Below are 8,641 nucleotides of genomic sequence, written 5' to 3' on the forward strand. Positions count from 1 at the left end.
TTCTTCATAAACCAGGACTGGAGGTCCATGTTCTTCTCTGTTTTTTTACATTTTTGTGCTCTTGTGACTGCCCTTTTGTTTTCATTTCTACTATTGAGGAACGTGATGATCTTTGCTGCTACATTTTTTTGTATACATAATGGATGATCATTTTATTTCAGTTGTGTCTGTTTGTTGCTGCTTTGACTGTTTTTGTTTAATACAAACTATGGATTTGTTTGAATAAAAGGTTTTGACTGATTTTGTGGCATTAGCATTCTTTACTGTACACAAGAAGCGAGACAGAGGAGAGTAACGTAAGGAAAAGTTTACGTACTTAGTGTCAAAATTAACATGCAGTGCAAAAAAGATAAAACATGGAGGATGCACTAAAATGATTGATGACAGAGCTGAAGATGTTCTGATTTTGGGTGGAGTGACGGTCCTCAACTCTAAAGGGAGGAGAAAATTAGAATGTGAAAATGTGGTGGATGCTGAACCTTGGAGTGTGGGTTGGCTATCACAGGTCTTTGGTCAGAGATGCTTAAGTCAAAGAGGTGCATTACGCTGATGAAACTCTAATACAAAGAGCATAAAAATAATCATGAACCCAAACAACAGAACAATGCCCTGAAGTTCCTGCAGTCAAATCTTTTCCCTTTATGGAGATTGTACGTTCTCCCTGCACATGTATTCCCTTAAAACCATTGCAGTAGTTTTGCTACAGCCACTCTTCTTACCACATGCCAAGGTGCTTCTGGACAAGGCATAAGCTGTCTGATTGCTCTCTCAATTTTAGTTGAAGGAACATTAAAAAACAATCCATGTCTCAAACATCACTGAAATAAAATCTGATGAAGAAAACCTTTGTCACTATTCACTTATGATGTTGCCAGACTTCTAATTACAGTCTAAATACAGAATGGTTTTTTTTGAAAGATTTTTTTTTCATCTTTAGCAAGAATAGGGGCAGTAACTTTTATAATGATTTCATGTAACACATTTTGGAGGGGAAAAAATGTGAATAATTCAGCGTTGCATCTTGCAAGTTAGTTTTTAGAGAATGGGTTTGCACAACTTGATGCTCCCTGGATATTCCATCTGCCATGAGTTTGAAAGAAAAGACCAAACTGTGAGATGATAATCAGTACCCGCAAACATCCTTTTCACACATCCACAGTCATATCTCGAGCAAAACACAAAAGCACCTTATTTAAAGATATGAGTCTCACCTGACATACAGAAATCTGACCCGAGAAGTTTATTTTAAAAGTTAACTTTCATTGGCTTTTGGAATCAGAATAAGGAAAAAGAAGAAGTCGTACAAGGCAAATATCACACTGCTCTGATTCACCATGTGACCAAACGCTGAGCCCAAGTTGGGCCTAATGAAGTCTTTAATTTGGTTATAGTTTATTAATGTCACAGACACTCCGCCATTAATCATATTATAACGCCCCGAGTGTGCGTGTGCTTGCAATAATGCTTTCATACCCTGCTTGTGTGCTATATGTGTCTGTGCTTGAGCATATGCCTGTGTGCAAGGGGTCGTGCATATTCGCACGCATATGTCAGTATGTGTGTGAGCGTGCATGTGCATGCGTGCATGTGTGTGTGTGTGTGTGTGTGTGTGTGTGTGTGTGTGTGTGTGTGTGTGGAGGAGACACGTAACCATGAAGCACACCGCTCTCCACCAGCAATAATATCACATACATTTTAAAGGACCGTCATTATCGCTGTGGGTTACCCCGCAGCCCCCCATCACAAACCCCACAAACCATTTTCATCCCAAACTCATTAATATGCAAACTTATTCAAATGAGATTGTAATTAAGCATCTACTGAGTGGGAACCCTTTTCATGATAATTTATGATAAACTCCTCGCCACCTTTGATTGAGATTGATTTTTGGTGCAGGCAAGCCGACCTGAATACAAAGCTACACCTGAGAGAGAATAACACTTTAAAAACAGCAAACTTATTTCATGGCTGATTGTGCCACAATCATCTTGGAGGAGTAACAAAGATCTATTTGAATAATGGATTCCCACTGTGCACAGCCTAAAAAAACAAGAAAAGAAAGACAGAATGGAAGAAAGGGAAAAAAATAGGTGTATCTGTTTTTGGCATCAATAAGACAAAGTGAGTGTGTGCGATTGTGTGTTTTGTAATGGAGCCAAGCCAAGCATAACTCAGTTTAACCAGCTATTTATTAGAGGGGATTAGTCTTTTCTGTAAAATACTCCTTAGAACAATATTGATAGCTTTGTTTTATTGTAGAAGGTCTTTTGTCTTAATAGTGATTATCAAAAGCTTGGTTTTTATACGCGTCATCATCGTTGTTTATTTTATGAAAAGGTAAAGTCCTGTTGACCCAACGTTCCTCTTTCCTTTAGGTTTTGCCATAAGGATTAAATCCTCACCTTTTGTCTCCTGTTGAGTGGAGCACATGGGTGCTGGCTGCTATTTTTGTGCACAATATTAAAAATGGTTCTGGACTTTGACTGAAGTCAAGATTTCAAGTCTTTCAGTCGCTTTTTATGTTTCCTGTGTCATAAGTATAAAATCAACCAACTTTAGACCAAAAATAAAGTTAAAGCATGCAAATTTAATGGAATAAGAGCTTTTCTGTGAGCCACTAACCATGCCAGATAACTCTAAACACACCATTTGTAGAGTCCATTCTTACCCAAACTGTTAACCTTTTCACATAATCAGCAGAAGAGAAAGACACTCTTGTTTATCACTTGATATTGCTCCACACTTTCTATCTGAAGACAAGTCCTTGGTAGAACTGTGTGTGACCCAAATCAGCATCCAATCTGGCGTTTGGGAAGCAGTGGTTTGGATGCAGATGATAATTGCCTTGGTAATTAACACTTTGCGAGTACCAGTGGGGGATGAAGGGAAGGGAGGCATTGTTGTTTGAGGAACAACATCAAAGACAAAAGGTAGTCTCCGGCAAATGATAGCTGTGTAATTGGCCTGCACTACCTGCAAACCGTATGACCGCACTCTCGGAGCTAGTTAAGATCCCCAGGTGGGGGAACAGTGGGGCCGGATCTCTCCATCCCCTGTAGTCTGTATGCACACACAAGCGCAACACACATACACATTCACATGCATGCTTAAATCGGGGAGAAACTTTGAGATCAACATCAGGGATTCTTTTGTATCAGAAGTTTATTGTTTATCGAGGTCTGAGTGATTTGGGGATGGAGGGTAGGTGGAACTTGGGACGAAACAAAAGAAAAGCAAAGTGTTATTTGTTTGTGAAGCTCTAGTTTGCATATAGAACAGATCAATACCCTCTTCTCTGCCAGAAGTGCTTCTTTGTTGTTGTTTTTCTCCTCAGAAAAGGTGGTGCATGTTGGACGCTTAGCAGAGGTAAAGTAGGTGAGTCTCGTTAGTGCGAATGGCTTGCAGGCCAGCAGCTCATCTCCTGAGTGAGGCGTTAGTGAAGCTGGTTCAGGTGAAGCAAAATGTGTGAATGGGTTTCAAAACCTCCTTTTATTTGTCTGAAATGTTTTCTGTTTTCCAAAACTTAAAACACAAATGCAATCCCACTCCGATGCCCTTTTTATTACAGTTTTATGCTGATATTCAGTCCCAAACACACAAAATCAAGTAAATCATGGAACTTTTATATCTAGAAAATGTGTCTTTTTTTCTACATCCTTAAATTTTGTAATTGAAATCGTAGACTCTGAGTGTAAGGGACTAGCTAACCTGCAGCAACATCGATTTAATATGTTTTTTAGAAAAATGGTCGATGCCTTTGCTGCCACAGTTACCTGTAAAAAGTAATCCAACTACTGATTACTGATCAGTTCCTTAAAAAGTAATTATTTTACTGGTTACTTGATTTCAGAAGTGACTAAATTAGATTACGAGTTTTATCAGTAATCTCGCCCACGCCGTCACCCCGCCGACCTAAAAATGAGAACAGGTCTTGAACTCACTTTCATTGGAAGTTCATTTTCAAAAGTGAAGTCTATGTTCCTCCTGACATTTCAAGTTTAAGAATATAGATTGAATATCTGACAAATTTACACAAATATGGGTCTGTTATATCAGGTTAACTGGATGTCTTTTATTACTGGGTAAAGAGTTAAAATCTATTTACATTTTCTACCCCGTGTTGTGCTGAATAATTTCTGAATCATCAGCTAACACCTCCCCCCCCCCCCTCAGGAGCAATTAGAACATGAATCATGACACATTGTTACAATTAAAGACAAAATTAGTGTTGCTGGGTGTTTTGGTTGATTTATGACTGCTAAGGTCCCTATGGACCAATAAAGGAAAATGTTAAGTTGCATGAGGAACTCTGGCACTACAGAATTACATCCTGTTTTATGTCTACTATACTCCATCAGTAGTTCTGACTTTTAACATATGAAGCGCCTGCTTTGCTTGAAAGAAACCAACAGAGGGTATATGCATCAAACTAATGCTCTTGGAGGTTACTGATGTCATGTGTGGGTGCTTTATTGAGTGAAATGCTACAGTAAGCACACTATATGGGATGTAAGACAGATCTATATAGAAAATAATTAATGAAGTCTTATGTAAAGTCAATGAAACCAATGTTTTATATCACATCAAATCAATAGTGCTCCAGGACAGCCAGGGCACATAAAAATGACCAAATTATTAGGTACACTTTTCTGTTACTGGATTGGGTCCCATTTGCCTTCAGAACTGCTTTACATTTTTAAGACATGGATTCAATTCAACTGATTGCAGTGCACCCTATTAAAGCAATTTGTTCACAGAATTTGAATTACGGTTGTCAGTGCAAATGCTGAATGCATATCCACAATTCACTTTCAAAACAAGACTTGTAAATGCAGAGGATTATGAAAACCATGTATCCTTGTCTTTCCGTAGCATAGTTAAAGACCACTACTTGTATCACAACAAATCCCAGTGACATTTCTCAAAGTTAGTTATGTAAAAAGAAAAAAAGTGAATAAATGCTGCCAGTATGTGCTTAAACATTTGAATTCACAGGGAAGAAGCTGCTAAGTGGATGCAGATTAACCGAAACGAACCGTCATAAATCCAGACATGCATGGAGCCCCTTTAGAGCACGTCAATATTTGCATAAAAGAAAGCAAATCACAGTTAAACAGCAACATGTCTCCAATTTCCACTTTGCTGGGCCACATCAAGAAATGCAAGAACCAAATGATGTTTGGTTTGGGGTTTTACATTTCAATTTAGCCTCAGGCCTGGGAGCCATTAAAGCCTAATCTGAATCCTGGTCAGTGCTTGCTCCCTGGAGCAGAAAGTATGGTTTTATTAGCATCAAATTGTACACAAAACACACACACACACACTGGAATAGACACAACCCACGCCCAATAACGGTGAAACAGCATCTCATTATTGGCCATTAGATTTGTAATACTTTCATTTGAACTGGCACTACATCTCATATTCATAAAGGGAACAAAGTCACAGCATGAAATAGTGACACAGCTGCTGATGGGAGCCAAGAGAGTCAAGGCCAGAAAAACAAATGATTCATAAAATGAAATAGTTTGAAAATGTCGTTTTTGATAAGGGGGCAAAATGTCCATAATTACTGCTAAAATGTAACGCCCACTAGTGTGCTAACAGGTATGGCTGTTGAGTGTAATTAAAAGCATATACACAATAAATGGATTCTGTTTGTATTGGGGAGAAAACGTAAAATTTTGGAGTTTGTGTGACAGTTTGAGACAGAAAGAAATGGTAAAAAGTGTTAAAACTTGTCAATCTCTCTAGTATGTCATTCATACTGAGCATTTCCTCCTGATGGACACACCACATTAACCAGCTCATTATCAGCCTCCCACCATATGGACTCAGTCCGAGTTGGGTCAGAGTCGCGGCCGCCCGGATCGTCTCCCCCCGTCCTAATTAGGACAATTATGCCATCTCCTTCACAAGGGCCAGTTACACCAAATGGTGTCGCGGCCTCGCTAAGATTGGTGTCAGAGATCCCAGTCTATGAGAGGTGGCGGGGGGCATGCTGCAGTGTCATTCAGCAAGAGCCGCCGAACCCGCTGAACAATTACCCCATGTGAGAGGTGGCAGAATCAGAGTCACAAAAGAGAGATCTAAAAAGAGAAACTGGAAGAGGAGAAGGTGAAAAATGGAAGGCGGCGAGGGTCAAAACCTGGATCAAAGTGACACCAAGGAGTCAATGAAGTTAACATGGTTGACTTCTGGATCTGTTTGGTGTACAGCAGTGTCCTACAGAAGAGTAAAGAGTTTATTCAGCCATTTAACATCTGCTGCTCCCAATAAAGTCAACAGCCTTTACTCTTTTTGAATCCAATTGGGCACATAGTTTACATCAAGCTATGTTTAGTTATTCAAAGACAGATGGTGTAAGTCGTATTTTACAGCTGAGTAGAAAATATGGACCTCTTCTCGAAGGGATATGGTTAAACATTGTTGCTTTAAGATGGCAGAAATGGTTTATGTCTTGGAATATGTAGATGTGATCTCCACTTAAGGTTTTTAGATTTAGACCCAATGATTGAGACCCTGAGATGCAGCAGTTTTGTTGTAAATATACTGTTTTGGTTCCTTGGCTGACATCAGCTTAAATGGGCCAACAGGAAGAAGTGGAGTTTTAAGAGTTTATTTTTTTTAACAATGTTGGAAGAGTTGTACTGAAGTGTTCAAAGACAGAAAAAATCACTAGATGGTCAAGCTATAACCACTATGTCATGCAAATGTTTGCCCAATTGGAAGTTTTTTGTGTTATTTCTTATTTTTGTCACATATAATATAGCTCAAGTGATTCCCATCTCCCAATATCTTCCAATAGGATAAAGGTATTTTCAATCATTTAAAAATTATATTTTCTACTTGGGTTACCTTTATCTTATATCACCAATTGTCCAAGATGTAAAACATTAAAGTGTGACTAAAAAAACACAACACGGGGAAGAAATCTCTAAACATGCTGATTTGCCTGTTGCTGATAATAACGTTTGTTCCGTCTAAATGTAAATCTTCCATCAATCCAGTTTACAGTGGAGCAAATGTCGTTTAAAAGCCCAAACTGAAAACTCCATCATGGTCAAGAAATGAGGCTTAGTTTTCAACCGCAAGGCAGAAAATTTGTTATCAGAAGTTACCCATTGCTCGTGTGCTCATGCTTAAATGAAAAGCAAACTGAGCTAAGGCACAAATGGAACCTCAGTAGGAATGAATTTAACTGAACTATTTGAAAATAGCTGCATAATTAAAAGCATTCTGTAGTCACTTTATGCTGGCTCTGCTAATAGCAGGTATTAAGGTAAGATATTGGCTCTTTAGTGCAGTAATTAAGACACATTCATTGTAAGTGTTGCCCATTGATCTTCAGACAAACTGCACATGACTCAGGGCTGATCTTCACTGAAAAGCAGTTCCAGTTCCACTTAGTTTTTTCCTGTACCTTCCTGATGTTCATCCAGTGATGCTTTATTTTCTTCCTTTCATAACCGAATCCCTGAGACTTAAATTAGGCCCTGAGAGTATCGGCAGATCGACAGCCTCAAAGCAGGTGCATCCTGATGGGCATTTTTCTGTCTCCTTTCATCAGAATAAAACATTTCTGAGAGCTCAGAGTAAAGAGAGAGATGAGTGAGTTTGTGTCCATCGCTAGCTGGTTCCAGCATTACGTTCTGCTCTCCCCACCTGTGTCTATTAGCCGGTCGAGGTATTGACCATGTTGTTCAGCAAAACGGAGATCAAACCGAGTTACAACAGGGACGCCTGAGTTCCTGAAAACAAACTGGTATTGATCTGTGTGAGCAGGTTGAATAAGCAGTATACAAGAGGCTGCGTTGAAGGTCCAATCCAATGTCACAATCCTGCACCTCCTCCTGTTCCATTTTACTGCCTGTTTCCACAAACACAAGCTGCCAGTTATTGACTACTTGGAGAATTTCCGTGGAAGGAAATTCCACTTTCTGTGTACAAAGAATATATTAACTTCTGTAAACTTCTGCTGTGAAAAAGTACTTGCATATGGATGTTTCCTTTTTTTATCATGCTTATGCTTCCAATCCAAATATACAGTAGGCAACATCAGCAATTTTGTAAGTACAGAAAATAGTTTAACAAAAGAATGATTTCAGAGAAAACACATGCCACTGAGTAGCCTAAAAAAGTAACATACTTCCTAAACGTTCATCTTCAGAGTACTAATTGTAAAATTCAGCCGCCTCAGTTTTTTCTGCGACGAACACTGTCAGAGTGTCCCATTCATTTTGTATGTACAGAAATAAAAAAAAATATTTTTATTTGTTTTACCTTTTTTATATTTATATTTTATGTCTTAATCGAGAGCAAAGCAAAATTGCAGTCAAATTCTTAAAGTGCGCAAACTTGGCAAATGAAGCTGATTCTGATACATTAGGATACAAATGTAGTTTTTAGGAAGATTTAATTAACAATTTACAACAAAATAGCAAATACAATAACTGAAAAAGTTCTCATAATATAAACATAGCGAAGAGAGTTAGTTTGATTTTACAGGAAACTGGAAGGCTCATAGTAGATGTTTCAAAAAAGAAACTTACTTGCATAACTCCCGCCTCCTAGACCTCTACAAACGCTATTGGTTAATGAGAAACGTCCAGTTTCACGTGATTTGCTGAACGGTGCCGTG

The sequence above is a fragment of the Poecilia mexicana genome, unplaced genomic scaffold (genome assembly GCF_051168715.1).
Source record: "Poecilia mexicana isolate PSO_F unplaced genomic scaffold, ASM5116871v1 scaffold_15, whole genome shotgun sequence".
NCBI classification, from domain to species: Eukaryota; Metazoa; Chordata; class Actinopteri; order Cyprinodontiformes; family Poeciliidae; genus Poecilia; species Poecilia mexicana.